Source organism: Benincasa hispida, chromosome 4, assembly GCF_009727055.1.
Source record: "Benincasa hispida cultivar B227 chromosome 4, ASM972705v1, whole genome shotgun sequence".
Taxonomy (NCBI): Eukaryota; Viridiplantae; Streptophyta; class Magnoliopsida; order Cucurbitales; family Cucurbitaceae; genus Benincasa; species Benincasa hispida.
This window is the reverse complement of record NC_052352.1, coordinates 2604289-2626283: the sequence shown is the minus strand read 5'-3', so window position 1 is coordinate 2626283 and position 21995 is coordinate 2604289.

The following is a 21995-nucleotide window of genomic DNA, read 5'->3' as shown; positions in this document are numbered from 1 at the left end:
AATAATATTTTTTTAATAAATAATGACAAAAATAGGGTTAGAGGGAAACAATTTCTAAGAATAGGTGTTTTGAGAAACTATTGACAAAATTAGAGTAGTGGAATCGTGTATCGGGTACATGATTTCCATGTGGCATACTCGTGTACCCGGTACACGAGTACCGTTTAATCCAGTCAGCACCACGTTGGCTGACTGGTTGACCGGTCAAGCAAACTCGTGGACCTGGTCCACGATTTGCTTATAATTTTTTTTTTATAGTTTGTTGAATATATTTTTTTAATTGTAGATGTACTTTAGGAATTGGTCCACAAATTCCTTCATTATTAAATTTAATTATATATTTAATCTACAATGAAAACATCTTGTACTCATATTAAAAAAAAATACCATGATATTAAAGAATATTTATAATTAGTTCTTTAATTTACAATTTGAAAATGATACAATGTAGGATTTAAGAACGACCCCCCTAGCCCTTACCCCTCATGGGGTTATCTTTGTGTCCCTCTAAATTAGGTTCACCATGTTATCGCTGTCATCTACGACGAATACGTCTTCAATCGGTGTCAGCAACATTGAGTCGTCTTGTTTGTTGAATAATACCTCCTACGTTGACCAATGTTTGCTGACACATTGAACCCAATTATGGTAAGTTATTCTCTAAATATTGTTGAACATCGCCGATAAAATTATTCTGTACAATAAAAATAAATAAATATTAAACAATATTCATATCATATATGGAAAATGTCTGATTTTAAATCTCTAACCATGCAGTAATAGTAAGCGCCGTCAGGGGTGATAAATCGTCTCGTGATCGAATTGTACCAGGGAAAGTAGTCGTCTAATACAGCTAGCCCATTTGTTAATTCTCCCTGTGCACAACGATCATGTCGTCCATGCTAGTAGGATAAATATTTCGCATGGATTCGACGTCAGTCTTGGTCGTGCTTACCTCTCAAATCGATCTGATGTAGTGTTGGGAGTGTATAGGACAACGAAGGTATTGTTTGTCGCAGACCGAACTGTCTCAACACACGATCTGGATGATGCCACTCTACTATATGGAAGCATATAAGAGGGCTAACGGTCAACCAGATGTCTTTAATATCACGACAATAATCAGGTAAGGATGACAAAATCTGTGTGTATGGCGTCCAAATAACCTGACAAAAAAATAATAAGTGTACATATAAAATGTTTTAAATATTCATTTATATACATATTTACTACCTGATTGTGCATCAACATGTCGAATATTTTTATGTACACAAGTAACATATTTGCTGACTGTTCAGAGGCAGCTAATACACCACTCCATATAAAATATAAAAAATACAAATAATTTATATTCTTACATAAAATGTTAACGAAATAAATATATAAATGAAATAATACTTGGCACTAAGTGGACGATGATCTGAGGCCTGTAGTTGGACTTGTGGTGCTATAATTGGAAATCGATCATAAGCCCATACTTGTAATAGTATCAGTGGCCCCGCTATTTCCAACGCTTGTGCATTGAAAGCCCGACAAAGTTCTCTATACAACCATGCAAGACATGCACCACCCCACGAGTACATACCAGCGTGCTCGAAATCAGAAAATAATGGGAGGAACATGAGATGCACCAGAGTATTTAACTTGTCAACAAATAAAAATCCTCCAATAAGTTGCAGGATGTATGCTCATGCGTACCTACGTAAGCTGATGTTGTCGGCATCGGGAGGTAATTTTGGAAACTGGGACGAAAACCAAGGGATACTCAATCTTGATCCCTTCAAATCCTCTGGTAGAACGCCTAAGAGCTCTTCATAAACGTTCTTCCAGTCATACTGTAGTGAACCTATCAATGGTTGCCCGTCCACTTGTAACCCAAATTGTATGGCAACATCCTACAGCATAATCGTACATTCCCTACAAGGCAAGTGAAATGTGTGAATTTCTGGTCTCCAACGCTCAACAAGAGCAGTAATAAGGTGTCAATCAAGTTGGATGAAACCAATTTGTGCAACCCCAAGAAAACCTACCTGCTGAACATATGGAATAATGCGGTGATCAAAGGGATAGTATGTTGTGCAGTCGCCTCCCTTCTTTGACAATTCAACACTATAGTGGAAGATCTATCTCATACTATCTGTGAACGATGCATATTTTGTTTCAATTCTTTCATGTACCGAATGAACTTACGCTTTTGGTGTTGATTTCCTGCCTTAAACACCAAATTTTTTAGTTGCTTTGATTTGTATTTTGTATTGAAATTACTGGCAACATGGCGAAACAATGTCGGTGGTACGCTCTGGGTTCACTCCAACCAATTTCTTCATTATTAATTGCAGCAAGAATGCCCTTATGTCTATCAGAAATCAAGCAAATACCCTCTCTTTGGGTAACATATTCACGCAATGCCCATAAAAACCATGACCAACAGGACGAGTTTTCACCTTCGACGATAGCAAAGATAAGGTTTGCAGGACCAAAAGACCAAAAAAACTCGTCCAAAAATAGTCGTACTTGGCACATCAGAGGGAAGAAAAACCAATATGTTCCTGTTCCCAGATTGTAATGAACAAGAGCACTCAGCCAATACGAAAGCTCCGAATATGATTTCTCCCAATCGCCAAACACAGTAATCAATGCTTTTCTCTTGGCTTGCCACACCCGTCTATAATTGACATTATAGCCATATTATTTTTTAATGGTTTCTTGGAGTAGGGCCACAGGTACTCCAGGATCAGCTCTAACTAAATTTTGAATTTCAATACTCATGAAGTTTGAATCAAGATGTGAATGATCTTGTGTCAATTCTGAAAACAAACATGAGTGTTCTCCTTGAAGTTTGGTGATTTCAAACATCCCATGAGTTTTACGCCGACATGCTCGTAGCCTCCAAGCACAATCATCACTCTATGATTTACATTTAACATACCAAAGATCCTGATTTGATTCCACTACGACAATTTCGTAGTGTTCTGTCACACAATATTTTTTTAAAGCAAACTGTAAATCTTCTTTGGTATTAAACAACATTCCTTTTTGTATTAAACTACAGTTATCTACTCTTACATTCCTTTCTTCCAAAGTAGACTCTAGTTCATGATGAATTTGTCATTTCCCAATCTATTTGGGTGAACATTTCGATAGTATCAATTCAAGATCATGTTCACCACTACTATCGTTTCCAAATAATTCATCAACTTCAACGTCAATGTCACTATCTCCATCTCCATCATTTCCAGATTCAAGAGTTACTAAATCTTCAAGACACATCGACGTATTTATTATGATTTTTTCAACTATTATAGTTGACAAAAAAATAGTTTAATATGTCAATCCAACAAAATCCAATTTCTAAGTTTAACATATAAGATCTACATATTATACATTTAAATAAGTCTAAATCTAAGATTTATAAACTATATATTTAAATCAGCCCAAACAAATAAAAAAAAATATATAAGATATAAGATTTAAGATCTACATGCATATAAGATCAACCCAAAAAATACATATAAAATCAGCCCAATAAATTCATATATTTCTAAGTTTAACATACATATATTTCTAAGTTTAAATTAGCCCAAATAAATAAAAAAATATATAAGATCTAAGATTTAAGATCTACAAACATATACATATAAGATCAACCCAACAAATTCATATATTTCTAAGATTAACATACATATATTTCTAAGTTTAAATCAACCCATACAAATAAAAAAAATATAAGATCTAAGATTTAAGATCTACAAATATATACATCTAAAGATCAACCCAACAAATACATATAAGATCAGCCCAAGAAATTAAGATTTAAACATATACATATAAGATCAGCCCAATAAATTCATATATTTCTAAGTTTAAATCAACCCAAACAAATAAAAAATATAAGATCTAAGATTTACCACAAAACTAGAGAAAGAATTTTATTGAAAAAGATACATAAAATATATTGAAAAACATACATAAGATCAGCCCAAACATACATATATTTTTAAGTTTAAAATATATTGAAAAACAACTAGAGAAAGAATTTTACCACAGAAGCGACGATTTTGGATGGACGAACAAATATAGGACTCGGTGAGGAAGATCGAGCAAAATCAAAATTTTGGAAGATTTCGGTGAGGAAAATCTAAGACTTAGTGAGGAAAATCAACAAGATTTTGGAAGGCAGAAAGCAAAATGGAGGAAAACAGTCGAGGTTATCGGTGAGGAACTATAAAATCGGCAGAAAGCAAAACGAAGGAAGGCAGAACGTCTTGGTGAGGAAGAAGAAGAAGCGGGCGACGATTTTAATGGCGAGGAATTTGTGTACCGGGTATACAATTTCCTCAATCAAACCTGCATGACTGCCACGACAGACTGTGCGTGCCAAGTGGCCAAGGACTCGTGTACCCGATATACGATCTGTCTCTTATACACATCTAGATGTGTATAAGAGACAGATATATATTTCATTTTCTTAATAAATATGTCATATCAAACTCAAATCTTTCACTTCTTCTCCAATTAATTAAATAAACCTAAAAATAAATTCACAAACTTTAAATCACTTCTTTCCAAAAATCTCAAAATTAAATTCTAACTTTCCAAATTAACTTGAATCCAAATTTACAAATCTTTTTAAGCACTTTAATTACTTCCAAATAAATCAATTATCTTTTCCTAATTCTTTACTTAAATTTTGGATCCAAGTTTCAAAATTAAATAGGCTAAAATCTTAAAACCATAATTTCTTCTTTTCCCGTTCAAATTTTACAAAAACTCAAAATTTCTTATACAAATCATTCAATTATCCCTTCCAATTAATTTAAAAATCATACTCAAAAAATTCACATTAACCAATAAAATTTCTTCAACTGTAAAATTTTCCTAAAAAAAAATTGGGATGTTACATCCATAATGACAAAATTTTACAGATATTTATTTACCCATGGGTCAATTCTAAGTTATTTTTAAAATTGGGAATAATTAGGGAGATTATCAATTTCTAACTATATATTTACCACTCGATAGTTGTTTTTTTTTTTTTTTTTTTTTTTGTTATACTTGGATATAGATATATTTATGTAAATACACATTTCTCCTTTTATACACGTCATAGTTCTGATAGGTTGTCTATATATACTCATTAACACTAGTTTCATTTTATTGACACATATATACAACATGCATACATACATCTATGAGCTTGAGGATAAGTGGGGGGAAATTAGTAATTTTGAATCTGAAATTGCAGTAGGCGGGGATTAACGTATTTGAACTTGTTTAGTTTAATTAAAAAAAATTGTATATGCATTGTTATTTTATATTTAATAAGATTTTGTTCGTTAGTTCTCCTTTTTTATAGGGATTGAAATAGTTGCTACAAAATAGCATAATCTTAGTTGGGGGTATTCTTCTCACAATAAATCCAACAAATTCTACGAAAATAAAAGATTAGACATTTTACAAATAAACTAAATTATAGGTAATTTTTAAATGCAACCACCTAAATCTAGATATTTTTGTGTTTGACCCAAAATAAAAGGTCATAAGTTTAGTTTTGTTGGGGGTTTGTGTCCTTAGTTTATTGATTTAATTGTTAATTAAGAAATATTAATTTATCCAATAATCGAAAAATTTAAGATTATTGCATGAATTCTTAAACATGTATGTAGTTGACATACAGGTAGATTAGGGTTGACAACGGGATGGGGTGGCACCGGAGATGCACTACTCGTCCCTATCCCCGCCCCATTCCCCATTTTAGGGAGTCGAGGTCAGAGAATCTCTGTTCGGGGATTGGGTTCCCACTGGAAAAATTCCCCATTTATATATTTTTTATTTAAAATCAATTAAATTTTGGTATTTTATATTTATTTTAAATATATAATATAACAAAGTAGTATTATTATTATTTTATTTATTTAAATTAATAATAGAAAATATTTTAGATTTAATAAAAAGTTTAAGATAATTATATTATGAAATAAATTTAAAAAAAAGTAAAAAAAAAAAGTTATTATTATTAAAAAGTATTCAAGGTCCTTGCCCCGTCCTCGGTTGGGGGCCCATTTTTTTATCCCCAGTTTGACCCCCATCCCCGGTCAAACTAGGGATTCGGGGCGGGGACTCGTGAGGATCCGACCCTAAGGGGATTTTTGTCAACCCTAAGGTAGATCATGTTCAAGAAATAACCTAAAGATGTATAGTATATAGATAAGGTTGGATGTCTTATCTTGGTGATACTATGGATACGACCCACTTTGTAATAGTTACAAATATTTTGATCCAAAAGCTCATGTGGAGACATGTGAGCTGAAGTATCCTACTTAAAGAGTTTGTATAAGATCGGATCGTGAAATATTTAGTTTCTCTTTGTAAATTCATTAATTGATAAGATTAATATTTCATAGGATGATTATGTGCGACTCAATCTTAATCCTAAGTGATTTATGAACTCTTATTTGTGAGGTCAGTCCTTTGATTTGTACAGATGAGAGTTGCCCAAGTTGCCGACTCAATATGCCTACCATTTCGGGCACTTGACTAAATGAGGAGCTGGGAATGTAACTTCACAACATGGATTTCACTCCTTCTAGCATAGGGTAAGTAGATGAGTAGTTCACTTAAGTGCTAATTTCGGGTCTTGAACAAGAGGTCATACCCTCTCACTGGCTCAAAAGAGACTTAGTTTATGATTGGAACATAAACAAATGTTCATTAGAGGAATCAGTGGTATTTAAGGAAAAGATGTAATTACAGAGGTAAAACGAATATTTGACACAGCTGTAATTATAAACAACTCGTGAAGGATTGACTTGCTTATATTGATTATATCTATGGACACAACTTGTCCTGCAGTGCATAAGAGTTCAATGTAAGTCTATAGTGGTTTGCCTTGTAGTTAAATAATGGAGATTAATTTAGTTACAGAGTTTAATTAATTAATCTTGGATCTCTTATAATCTGTAGGTCTATAATGTCCATTTGTTAGCTCAGACCAACAAGGATCAACTACGTTGAAAGAAAATTTGAAATGTTCAAATTTATAAGGAAAAATATATTCAAATTATAACTTTATAATATGGAGAATTACTTTATTTGAATATGATTCAAATAATTAATTATATATTTGGATGAGATCCATATAATTAAATTATTTAATTTCAATAAGATTTGAATTAAATAATTGGAGGAAGAATTAATTAATTAATTTGAATTGGATTCAAATAATTAATTATTTAATTTGGATGAGATTCAAATTAAAGATTTTTCAGAAAATAAATATGTAAATATAATTTAAATATTTTATACTAGATATTGTTTGGGTATATATTCATTAATATCGGATATTCTTTAATGTTTGATTTAAAATCTATGCAGAAGGGTTATTCCAATTGTAACGACCCGACCTTTTTGAGTACTTTGATAAGGGTCGTTACTCATAACTACACATTTACATTCAAAACATTTTGACCATTGAGGAAAATAAATTTCATTAAAATACTAAAGATAGTTTTCCAAAATAAATAACAAATAAGTAAAACCTTTGTTTGGAGCCCCTAAAATAATGAAGAAAAAAAAATAACTTGAACAAATAAAATTTTGACCAACATCGAGTTTCAAATCAAACTTTTAAATAGCTTGAAAATGTAAATTGATCAGAAGCGATTTACATGTCCCATATGGCACGATCACAGGTCCCTCTCATCACCCGCCGATCCGTTCCTATCATTACCTGAAAAACATAAATTAAGAAAGGTTAAGTATAAAATACTCAGTAAGTGATCCCATTATTGGGATCAGGCTATGCATCCACGAGTAGAGAATGATGGCTCGTGGCTCATATAGCTACATTGGTTTTTGACAATGAAAAGAAACCAAAAGACGTACTGTCTTGCCTTGACATGCATGTTTAGCGGCCCGTAGGCACACCGTCAAACATGAAAATAATATGAACGTGAATCCGTCGATTCACGCATGTCTAGCGGCTCGTAGGCATACCGTCAAACATGGAAATAACATGAACGTAAACTTGTCGGCTCACGCATGTCTAACGGCCCATAGGAACATCGTTAAACATGAAAAATAACAAGAACGTAAACCTGTCAGCTTACGCATGTCTAGCGGCCCATAAGCACACCGTCAAACATGAAAAATAACATGAACGTAAACCTGTCAGCTCACGCATGTTTAGCGGTCCGTAGGCACACCGTCAAACATGAAACATGAACGTAAACCTATCGACTCACGCATGTCTAGTAGCCCGTAGGCACACTGTCACTGTCTAGTGGCCTGTAGGCACACTGTCAAACATGAAAAATAACATGAACGTAAACCTATCGGCTCACGCATGTCTAGCGATCTGTAGGCACACCGTCAAACATGAAACTAGACTCGTCGGTCCTTTAAAATAAAACATTCGTCAAGGCGAGACGTAAACTGCCCTATTGGTCTATTCATGCATCACATACCTAATTTCAGTATTGATTAGAAATTCGAACATGCTCATAATACTCGTAACTGTCATGCAACAAGTATATCACAACGGAAAAATCATGCTTCTAAAGTCCATTAATTAACTTTGTAAATATAATTTAGGCTACCTGGCACGAAGGCACCGTTAATAGTACCACTTCCTCAACTTGGTCACAAAAATCCATGCAAATAATTCCTTAAAATCTTTGGAAAACTTGAATCAACCCAACATTGTGGCTTGATCCATGAAAAATTCCAAAACTTGATTCAATTAGCCAATCTGATCAAGAATTAAATCCAAAATCAATAACTTAATTTTCCCACTATTACTCTCAATCCAAAAGAATAACCAACCAACAACTTACTCAAAACTTACCGATCTTTACCAATTTTTTGCAAAACGAAAAATGTTCTATGGTCAATGCCTCAAACTTTCAAATCTTGAATCTATAGTTTCACACCACAGAGAGGTTACTAATTTAACTCAAAATCAAATGGGTGAATTTCACCTCCCAAATTATAAAAAAAATAAGTTTACCCAAGGTTTTTCTCAAGATTCCGACAAAGATCGGGCAGTGGCGGTTGATGGCGCGTCACTCATGGTCCATTAGCAGGCAACGGTGTTGCTGTCGGACGACATAAATTGTTTAGGCTAGTGGTAGTGAGGGTCTTGCATTAAGATGGTTTGCGAGAGTGAGAGAGAAGAGGAATTTCTAGTTTTGAGCTTCAAACAACGATCCAACCGTTCAAAATGAAACTCTATATGTCTTGAACAGACTGACCAAATTTGAGCACGATCCAACGGTTAAAAAGTTGGCAATCAAAAATTTTGTGGAAGCTGTAGCTGAAAAACCGAATTGCTTTCTCCCCAATTTTTTTTACCTCTTTTCACTCTCATTTAATTTCGAAAAAATCTCAATCCTTTTATTTTTTTCAAATTTTGAAAAGATAAATAAAATATTTTATCACAATATCTCCAAAATCTACAAAGATTCTATTAAATTTAGAAATCAATTAACTTTTCAAATTATCTTCAAAACCACATGAAATTAATTATCTCTTTTAACTTTTTTTAAGTTGACTCTAAAATCCAAAATCAAAGAGAAGCAAAATTCAATATTTTCAAGATAATCAATTCAAATATCTAATCAATTAAATTCAATTTAACTAATAAAAGTTTTTCAATTTTTTCAATTAACCTCAATTTTCCAAATGAAAGGGAAATTTAAATTCAATAATTTTAGATAATTAACTTAAATTTTCCTGAAATTCGGGATGTTACATTCTTCCCTCCTTAAGAAACTTTCGCCTTTAAAAGTTCAAGTCTCGTGCTTATCTCATCTTTAAAGGCTTGTTGGGGCAAAACTATAAGATCTAAAATGATGGATTACACTTACAAGAACACATTAAAATTGTTAATGATGTTCTAACCAAATAATGATAACTAAACGTTATAGAAATAAGAGTTATTTTGGTATAATATCTGAATGAGAATGTCTCAATCCAGTAAACGAGCACTTGACCTATCATTTGTCGACACTTGTTTTAAATCACTGAAGTATCATTGCATTAGACATGATCATTTATAGGATTCATAGAATTAATGCTAAATTTGAATGGATATTTGATTGCACACTATTAACTAATATACTTTATATATTTCAATGTTATGCCATTTTCTCTTATAATTTTAATTTTGAATTATTGATATAAGTCAAAATTGAGAAAATGTATTACTTGGAAAAGTAACATTGACACTATATTAATGGTTGTATAAATTTAGAATTGTCTTTAATTGAAAAATGTTCTCAAAGTCTTGTTGTCACTTCATGAATTGTTCATGAATCATGTAATGATGAGCCACAATTGAAGAGATAAGTTATATTTATCTCCTAATTGACATATTTAATGTTGAGTTTAGAAGATAGGACACAAACAACAAAATATGGAATATTGAAGTCGATATAAGCTTAATTTAGATGATTATCTAAATGATCTCAAAATTAAATATTATAATCCAAGAAAATAAAACCCATGACTATAGTTATATGAGGAAATTGTTTCCATATTAGCTCAGGGAATCACACTTTGAGGGATTTTGGAAATATCTCAATGGGAAGAAAAATAAGAATGAAAGTAAATATGATTTACTGGATTCTTAATGGAAAATTAAGATTCATATCTAGGTAGTTGAATGAGAATCCACTATCAAATTTTTCTTCATAACAATTAGATTGTACTTCTTGGAATATAATTAATGTTGTAGAATAGTTTCTACATGCTGGCTCTGAGAAGTTCATCTCAGTTAGTGTAGTGGGAGACATGAGATGTCATAATTGTTACTTATGTTGAACATGGTGGTTTTATCACCACAAGAGAAATTTGATCCCTCAAATCCTTATTACTAATTAATTCATATGGTATGAATGTTTTACATAATAAAGCATATTTTCAAAAGTTGTTTGAAAATGTATTAAGCCTTCAAATAATTATAATTAGTATGAGTTAAAATGTTTTACACATCCAAAAAGCTACATTGGGACATTTAAAATTATTGAATCCTAAAAAACAAATTATTTTCTCCTAAAAGATACTTGTCTTTGACAATTAAAATTGATTATGATCAATTTTAATAAAATGACTAGTACAAGTAATTCTCTAGAAGTTAGAGTTAAATTACTTTACCTGTTTAAAAATCTTATTTTTCATGTAAGATAGTCATTGAACCTTAATGGACAAGGAAAAAGTACAAAGAACATATTTGACTTACATATTTTGACTCAAGTGGTCTGGAGAATGTAAAAATCGAACAAATACGTAAATACATCATCAATCTGATTGATGAATATTTAGTGTATGAGTATCTTTATCTAATGCAACTAAAGTCTTTTCTTTGAAGAGTTCAAAGAAGTTAGACTAAAACCCAAATCAATTAAGCAAGTCTATCAAGAGTCAAGACATATTATGATCAGATCATAAAAGTGTAGAAATTGCAGTACTACACCTAATTTATAAGAAATTAGATTATATCTCAATTTTAAGCATTTTATACAATTTGGGTGAAATTGAGCTTTAAAAAGGAGAAAGATGATCTTGTTAGACTTGGTCACGTTAATGATGAATACTTTGTTAGACATGATCATATTATCAATAAATTACACATCATTGCTAGATTCTAGTAAGGATGTATAATAGAGACTGCACTATGAACATTATTCTATCTAAAACTGTATGGGAGACAATTTTGGATTATGGAAATGTAGTAAACTAGTTTACAACATTTAAGAATATGGGTACGTTAAGAAGCACATGCTGAAACAAACCCAAGAGGAATATACATGTTCAAAGATCTACCTATGGGTAGGTTGACCTTGAGGAGAAACATAATGGTTTTTTATGCAATTCTAAATAAAATAATGTATTTGTATGACAAATATTAATTTTATAAGGAATGTCAAATAAAAAACTACAAACCTTTACCAAGATTAAATAGTGTTATTAACCATTAAATAGTTAATAAAATTACATTTGAATGTCAAATGAATCCTCTGATCAAACAAGATAAGTCTCTATCATAATGGGAGAGTTATGAGATAACTCAACCTTTACAATGACTTTTGGAAGTTAAAGTTGTCATATTAGTTGACAAGTTAAAGACTTATTATCTTCAAAGTTATGTTGAGGAATGTTGACAAGGATTGTTTGGAAAAAGTCATGATCTCGGGATAAAGTCTATTACTTCATCTCAAGTTTGAATATATAGACTTTCTTGATGGGGTAAAACCCATAGGATATGAATAGGTCTACAAAAGAGACATCCATGTGTAGATAAGAAGATGCAGATCTTCAAACTAAGACTCATGGCACAGAGTAAAATCTACTAAGAGAAATTAGACTGTGGGACAATTTTCTTATTCATTGTCATAGTAGAGTCTTTAAGAATTGTTCGTTGTTGCAAATGAGATATATAAAATAAATATTTATCTTTTATGAAAAGAATTTAAAGAATGCATCTACACAAACAAACAAGAGAGTTCGACCTTCAAAGATCAAATGAAAAGGAGTTTGCAAAATTGTATTTGTTCATTTGAGAAATGAATTAAACAATTAGAACTTTGAATATAAGTTTTAATAAGAGTTAGCATAACCTATGATTTTGAACAAATATTAATGATCTTGTATGGATAAGAAATTCATTAATTGACAAGTGAATATTTCTCATGTTTTATGTTAATGACATGTTACTCATTATGAATATTGTAATGCAATATAAAAATTTGACTACCTAACCAATCAGGGACATAATGTTAAGTGAGTCTCAACCATCTTATATTTACAAATTGTTTGTCAAATATTAGATATAGAACTTCCAAAGAATGATAGTATATCATTCTAATGTGAAATTAAGTCTATGGAAGAGTATCCTAAGACACCTCAAGTGTTGAGGACAAATGATTAATTATCTTCTCTTGGTAGAAGAGAATTAATGCATAAATGAAACTTAACATTTAATTGGTTAGTTATATCGGTTATATCAATGGTGTGACCATTGAGTACAAAATTAAAAACTTTCTCAAAAGCATCTATGGATAAAGAGATATTATGTGTATGGTGTTAAGATATGATCTTTCACAAGATACACTAGGTCTTACAAAGATTTAGAGAAATCTATGGTAAGATTAATATTATCCTATGTGGTGGAGATTGGTACACAAGACATCTGTTTTTTTTTTCTTGTGAAGTAAAACTTTGTGTAGCCATAACATATCTTTAACGATCTGAAAGTGTTTCAGTTCTGAGTTAGTCTATACACTTTATGAGATAATAATGGTGCAAAGACTAAGGCTAAGTAGCAACCACCAATGTCTAGGGTATGATATATTGAAAGAAAGTATCACGGTAGTAACCAAGATGACTTTGAATAACATATGGTTTGATTTATATAAAAGGACTCTCTAGGCTAGAATATATGAGAGTTACCTAGAGTGTCTAGGATTACGAGACATGTCTCTTATTCGCTAGGGTAAGTGGGAGATCAGTTGGGTATAGAGTATGTTCTAGGATACATGTCTCACTGGATTTAGTGCAAATAGGAGATTGTTGGGATTTGTGCCTTAAAGCCTCATAATTAATTAGTTTATTACTTTAATTATTAATTAAGAAATATTAATTTATCCATTAACCGAAAAAGTCCAAGGTTATTGCATGAAGTCTTAAACATATATGTAGTTGACATACGAGTGGATCATGTTCAAGAAATAACCTAAAGTGGATAAGGTTTGGTGTCTTATCTGTTGGGTTTTATGTCCTAAAACTCGTGGTTTGTAAACATTGTAAATATTCTATTTGTGCAATAAAGTTGTTATTGTGGTTTATTTAGCTAAGATGTTATGTGATTGCACTTAAAATCCCTAAATCCAATAAATTAAAAACCCTTAGCTATTACATGAATACTTAAATTATATGTGAAGACATAAAAGTAGATCAAGTTAGAGTAAATAGCCAAAATAGTCTATAATATAAAGATTAGGTTGTGTTCCTTATCATGGATACACTATGGATGTGTCCCACTTTGTATTTGATACAAACAATGTGATCCTGAATCGTTCATATGTTGACATGCGAGTGGAGGTGTCCTATGCAATGAGTTTTCATAAGATCGGATTGCGAAATAGTCACTTTTACTTTATAATGTTGTTTACTGTTAAGACTGACTATTTTAATATGATGATCTAGGTAACTCGATCTTAATTTTGAACTAACTATGGATTCCTGTTTATTTAGGATTATCCTTTAATCCACATGGGTGAGAGTGGCTCGAGTTCGCCAACTCAGTAAGCCCCCATTTTAGGGATAAGACTGTATAGATAGTTGGGAACATAGTCCTACAAGATGGAATTCAATTTACCCGATTCTATGGATAGTAGAAAGGTTGTTCTCTTAAGTGCTAACTCAAGGTCTTGAACAAGGGGCCTCTCTCATAGGCCCGAGAGGGGCTCTGTTTGGTGGTTGGACCACAAACCAATTGTTTATTAGAGGATTAATGAGACTTAAGGAGCAAGATGTAATTATAGGGATAAAACGACAATTTTGATCCAATTGTAATTATGAACAACTTATGAAGGATCGACTTATTAATCATAGTTATATCGAGGGGACAAAAATATATCTACCGTGAGGAGAGTGCAACTACTAAGCTATAGTGGAGTGTCCCGGTAGTTAAAGAATGTTAGTTAACTAGGTTAAAGAGCTTAGCTGGTTAATCTTGGATCGTTAGAGCTCATGATCTGTAGGTCCATTAGGTCCCTCTGTTAGCTCATATCAGACTAATTCTTATGACAGTGTAATGAGAGAATTTGAATTGTTCAAATTCGACTGAAGGAGTAACCATTATTTATATTCAATATACTTAACGTTTTGGAGAGTTGAAAAATATTTAAATAAGATTTAAATATTGGACACATAAATAAGGATTCATGATTGGAATTGGTGTTATTAATTAATTTAATATTTGATATTAGATTAATATAATTGATTAAATTATTTAATTAGTTTAATATTTAATTGATTAATTTAATTAATAATTTATTGATTTGATATTAAATTAATGTTTAGTTAATCAAAGTTAATTTTATTTAAAATTAATTATTAGAATTAGTTTTATTTAAAATTATTTTAAAGTTAATTTTATTTGAAAATTAATTAATTGAATTAATTTTATAAAAATTCAAATTTAATATAATTTTATACTATGGGATTTTCCCATATTTCCCATTATTTAAACTTAAATGACACCTCAAATCCCACAAAATGGTGCTTAATTTGGTTTCAGCTTCAGCTTCAGATGAATTTGTTTGTGCATGTTTTCTTCTTTAAATAGAAGGAAGAAATGCTAAAGTTGGGTTGAAGATTCTGGTTTTGAAGCTGGAATTGAGCCATCAAATCCATAACGCCAAAACTCTCTCCAATTCATTTTTACCTTCATGTTCATCACAAATTAGATCCTACAATCAGTTCTAAGGCTAGAGAATAACAAGAACGACTTTAGCGGTGGTCTACGAAGTGTTCGTGATTAGAAATAACTAACGAATTGCTTCAATTTTGAACTATACCAAGGTTTGCTTTACTAACTCTGTTTTTACAACTTGGTTCTAGCGTGCTTGATCTTTAAATTAATGAAATTAGAATGCTTAAGATCCTAATTGCTTCCACTTGCATGTTGCTAACTCCATCATGTGGTATCAGAGCATGTTTTAAGCACTCAATTCAACTATGGGTCTATAATGATTTGCTATGTAATTAATGAATGAATTTTAATTTAATTAAAAAGTTTAATTAATTAATCTTGGATCATTGGAGCCTATAATTTATAGGTTCATAAGGTTCCTATGCTAGCTCACCGTGAACCAACAAGGATCAACAACGTTAAAAGAAAATCTAAAATGTTCAAATTTATGTGGAAAAATATTAATAGTATTGAATACAAATAATTACATGATTTATTATAAAGTTCATTTGAATGAGATTCACATTTAACTTTATAATATGGAGATTTATATTTGAATAGGATTAAAATAATTAATTAATTATTTGGATGAGATCCATATAAATAATTAAATTATTTAATTTGAATAAAATTTGAATTAAAATGATAATGGAAGAATTGATTTATTTGAATATGATTCAAATAATTAATTATTTGGTAGATGAGATCCATATAACTAAGTTATTTAATTTATATAAGATTTGAATTAAATAATTGGAAGAAGATTTAATTAATTAGTTTGAATTAGATTCAAATAATTAATTATTTAATTTCGATGAGATTCAAATTAAAGATTCTGCCAGAGATAAATATTAAATATGATTTAAATATTTTAAACCATTTAATATGAGATGTTATTTAGATAATTATTTATTAATATTGGATATTATTAAATATTTAATTTAAAATCTCTACATACGGGTTATTTCAATAGGATTAGGAGTAATCATAGAGTTCTATAAATAGGGCACTTGAAAACCCCATAAAACACACTCTACAATTTATATAAGAATAATCTCTTCAATTATTCTGAAACTCTTCCTCTAAAAATTCTCCCAATTTTCTTAAAAAAGTTTAAGAAAATTCTTCTTCTCCATTTCCTTTATTCTTTCAAGAAGCGATTCTCACAAGTCGGATCCTTGCCAGAGTCATAGGAAGAAAAATCTCATGGAATAGAAAAATTCAAGAAGAACTACCAGTTTTAAGAGAAGATTTCGTTGTGCAATTGTGGATTGACAAAGGTATGTTGCTTAACATTTTCTTGATTATTTGTATTTTTAATTCGTTCAAGAAATCAAAGAATGCGATCACACACTTTTGCCAGGATTCAATTCCCTTCAAGTTTGTCATTGCCAAAATTTAAAATGAATAACGTAGCATTTTATGATTAAATTATACAAAATTTATAGATATTGGAGTAAATTTTAATTATGGTCTTAGATTTGAAAAGTCTAGCTCCTACAACAAAAATATCTGAACATTTTGGTATATTAGCGAGAATAGAAAATGAGCAATACTTAGGTATAACCTAGATAGACAACTAAGTCTATGATCCCCTTCCCCTACACATGAAAAATAATTTTTTAATAATTTTTTTTAAAAAAAATCAAATTGCCATTTGGCAATTTTTAATTGAGTGCAGGCATGCATAATATTTTGGTGTAGTTCGGCTGTATCTAAGTTTTTTTAGAAATTGTCTAAAATAGTAATTTCTAGTTTTTACATGACAAAAATAGCATGCTTTTTGAAAACTCATTAAAAGAGTTTATCTCAGGCCTCTTCGGGCAAGATCGATGTTTCCCTACCTTTTTCGGTGTCGTTTGATTCTCGAAAAGGGCCCCAAAACAAAAGAAGATTTATAATACACCAAATTACTCTATTACTATAAAAACATAGCAATAGTGGTAGGTGTAGGGTCGAACCACAGGGAGGTCAAGAATTAATTCTCTTTTAAGCTAAATTTAAATGTGAGAAATTATTGCAAGGGATAAATATAAACAGGAATTGACTCATCTAGTTCTCAGATCAAGATAGACATTCAATGTAATTTTTATCATCGTTTTCTGTCAGTTAATTAAGCAATCGAATTATGCATGTACAACTACTTGCTCAATTTGATCTAACTAGCTTCTACAATGGTGGACAACTAGCATGAATCTGACCAAGAAAGCGTTCTAATTATTAATTAAGGTCGGAAAGGTCATACCCTAACTAATCTACATGCTTCTAAATTCTATTGGGTTTGATAGCGATTATATAGAACTAAAAATACATGCATTGCGATTTAGGATTCAATTATGTCGATTGACTGTCAGGAAAGCCATATTCAATTAACTAATTTTATCTTTGAACCTAGCACTTAACACATTCTAGGAATAGCCATCAAATGTCTAATTAACTATTGCTACTTAGGTGACCTTAGCTAGACATTCTTATGCAAAAATAAATTTAACAAGATATTCATACAAAATTGTGACGAACTAAGAATTAATTAGCATGCACGATTATGCGTGAAAAGTCAACCTCAAAATCATGCATTTAGGAATTAAAGAAGATTCAAAGAAAACATAATTCATAATGCAAAACATTAATTAAGAGTAGAAAACTCAAGAAACTAACACCTAACACTTGATCCAAGAAACTAGATGAAATTTACCTAAAAAATCCGTAGACAAATCCATGATATACAACTCAATCCATGCTTACAATCCAAAACTAAACATAAAACTAACCTATTGATACTAATACAAAGAGAAAAGAAGAAAACTAGACCTTTCTTCGGCCTCCATGAAGTTCAACATCCCCTTAACCTAAAAACCAAAGAGAGTATTTATAGAATTGGTTGCAACGTTGCAACCCTAGAATAGCATTGTAATGCTGCCCTATGTATGGACTTGAAGAAATGTACGTGCGGATGGCTGGGTAATGTCAAAGAATTTGTAGCGTTGCAACGTTGCCTTGTGAATGCAGCTATTGTCGTTCAGCGTTGCACGAGCATTGGGCTTAGGCATGTAACGAGCGTTGCAACCCTCTAGTAGGGGCATTTTGGTTGTTTCACTCCTTTAAAGCCCGGATGCTCAAATCACCTCCAAATTGCTTCAAATTAACCTCGTTTAGCTCCAAACGCTCGATTCTACCTCTGGTTGCTCAACACCTACAAAATAAGACAATTAACACATAAAATTCATTAACGATCCCAAATTAAGCTAGAAATTATAGTTCTTTTTTTAGAGCTATTGAACACCCCCAACTAAACTCTTGCTCGTCCCGAGCAAGGTTGAATCAATACAATCAAACAAAATTTATTAAAAAAATATCATGCTTGCTCAAGTTTCCAAAATTGTTACTCTAGTCTTAACAGTCAATTAGAATAAAAATTGCAACCAAGAACAAAATTTGTTTACAATCAATCGATGCATGTCGGACAAAAAATAAAACGCACGTGCGCCTGGTGCAACATAACATTGGCGTCAGCGTCGGCGTCAGCCTAGGGTCGCAATGCTGCGACCCTCATCAGATATATGCTTCGGTTTCTCCAGATTTTCAATAGAGAGATGATATTAATTTTTTTTAGAGAGGGAAATCTACAAAATTTGTTTGTCTTGAAAAATTTCATGTAAAACTCACAAGTCTTTTGTGAATTGCTTCATATATTGCATCAATTCTTCAATGGATTCCTTCAAGAATTCAAAATTTTATGGCTATAGTTATGGATGTGAATTGATGGATGTTTCAGGATCATTGCCTTTGTTTCTTTAAGCTTTCTTTATATTCCAATTCAATTTGTAAGGGCCCCTGTGTTTTTGGGTATAATGACTTTGCTATCGAGTCTGTATTCAAAGTGTTTGAGTCTGTAAGAGTCGTTCGTGATGAAGCTTCAACACATGTAGATGTCGTTCTCATCAAGGAAGAAGACCAAGGATTGGTCGCTGACGGATCTCTTAACAAAGAGTTTCATGAGCACATTCGGATCGCTCCAATTTCATCGTGACTGAAATACACCATATACATTCAAACACACAGTTATGCAAACAAATAGTAATTAACGACATGCTTTGAACAAGAAATAACAAGGGAGAGAGTTCTCGTACCAGTTGAAGATGTTTTCAAGCTTTGGAACTCAAAGCAGCGGAAGACCTCTATTCGATCAATAAACGCCTAGTAGATGTGTCGGCTACAGCAACACGAACAACCGCAAACAAATGAACCCAGTTGGGACGACATCACGAGAAAAGAGCCCCAGGTATTCTCAGAATGAGAACCCAAAGCATGGTCTTCGATGAGTTTGGTAGAGGTAGGAGGAAGAACCAATCGTGTAGGCGATAAGCTAGTGGGAGAGAATATGAAGCTATTGCTTAGAAGAAACTACACGATCGTGTAGATTTTACTGAACGATCGTTTAGAAAATAGTAGGCAATCATTTAGCAAACAGATACACTATATGATCGTTTAGGAAAGCTAACCGATTGTTTAGGACTTAGTGTATAATTGTTTAGGCGCTAGGTAGGCGATCGTTTAGGCATGAGGTATGCAATCGTTTAGGCGCTGAACGACTATCGTATAGGTTCTCGAGTTTAAGCGATCGATTACGTTTTCATACCAACACCAACCTTCCGATCTTTTTCCGAAAAAAATCAAAATGAAAAAAAATTTATTTTTATTCATCGGTTACAATAACCGACGCTATTCCCCACTAAAGCATATTCGAGAGAGATTTTGGGTTAATTATCATATAATTAACCAATTAAATTATTACCCTATAGTTTGATATCACATATCTACTATAGTAATTTCTCCTCTACTTGATATAAATCATATTTATATATAATTTCCTCCAAAATAATGTATCTCATACATTTAGCCAATTATATCATATATAATTAACTAGTCCAATTATATCATATACAATCGAACTTCCTCTTGTCAATTTGAACATTTCAAATTGATCCAAACACTGATTCTCGACTTTATCCAAGCTACCTATGAGACCTAATGGACCTGTGGCTCGAAGCTTCAACAGTCCATGAATATCTGACTAAACTCTTTAGCCATGAGATCCACCATCCTTAACTGTTAGGCATTCCACTAAAGACTAACAATCGAACTCTTCTTACCACAGATATATTTCTATATCCATCGGATATAACCAATCATGAGTATGATGACCCTTCACAGATGCTCGTAAGTACAGCTAGGCCAAATTACCGTTGTCCCCCTGTAGTTACATCTTACTCCTTAAGTACCACTAATTCCTCTAATGAACAATACAACATAATCCAACTATGTTTGTACACCTCTTGGGCCAAGAGAAGTATGTGGTGCCACATCGTTCAAGCCTTGGAATCAACCCTTAAGGGAGCTATCTATCTACTTACCCCTGCCTCGGGGAAGGAGTGAATTCCATCTTGTGTAGCTGAGTTCCCAGCTCCCAAATCATACGAATCCCCAAAATGGTAGGTTTGAATTGGCGACTTGGCCATTCGTACCCATATAAATCAAAGGACCGCCCTCAATGGCAGGAGTTCCCAACTCACTCAGAATTGAGGTCATGTTACCTATGGTCATCCTAGTGAAGTGAAGTCTCTGTCATGAACGGTGTTATATAACGAGATGTCACTTCGTGGTCAGGTCTTATACAAACTCTTTGTATAGGACACCCCCGCTCGCATGTCCTCAATATGAATGATCAGGATCAGACCATCTGTGACAAGTCACAACACTTGTGACCATTCCACAAAGTGGGCCACATCCATAGCGTTATCAGGATAAGGTTTCCCTTCTATATCCATATACTACAGACTATTTTGGTTATCACTAAAGACATGATCCACTTGTATGTCACCACATACATGCTTGAGTTACATACAGATAACTAGGGATTTTAAGTTTATTGGTTTGTGGTAAAGCAAATAAAACAAGCAACTGAGCAAAATACAAGATGTGAAGTAAAATATCATACATTAAACAACACAAGCGTTCGTACAAACTGTTTACAAACTACAGGACACGAGACTTTAGGGCATCAACCTCAACAGTCGCATCGTGTAGCCCAGGCTAAACGATCGTTTAGATTTGGCTACGCGATCGTGTAAAAAAGTTCTATTCGATCATGTACTATTTGCTAAACGATCGCATGACTGATGTTATGCGATCGAGTAAATAGTTTAATCGGTCGTGTTGTGTTAGCTACTCGATCGCATAGACGCGGAGGTAAACGATCGTTAAGTTTTTTATACTCGCTGCATGGTAGGCACTCGCACTAAACGATTGAGAAAGTCAGAATGCTTCATTGCATAGTCATTAGCTACTTGTTCACTTGGTATACGATACTTGACGCTTGCTCCACGATCGTTTAAACGATCATGCTTCACCACATAGTTTTCGTCTACTCGATCGTTTAGGCATGCATTACATGATGTGTGCTGCTCGATCGCGTGACCTTCATGCTTCGGTGCATAGTCATAAGCACTTGATCCATGCT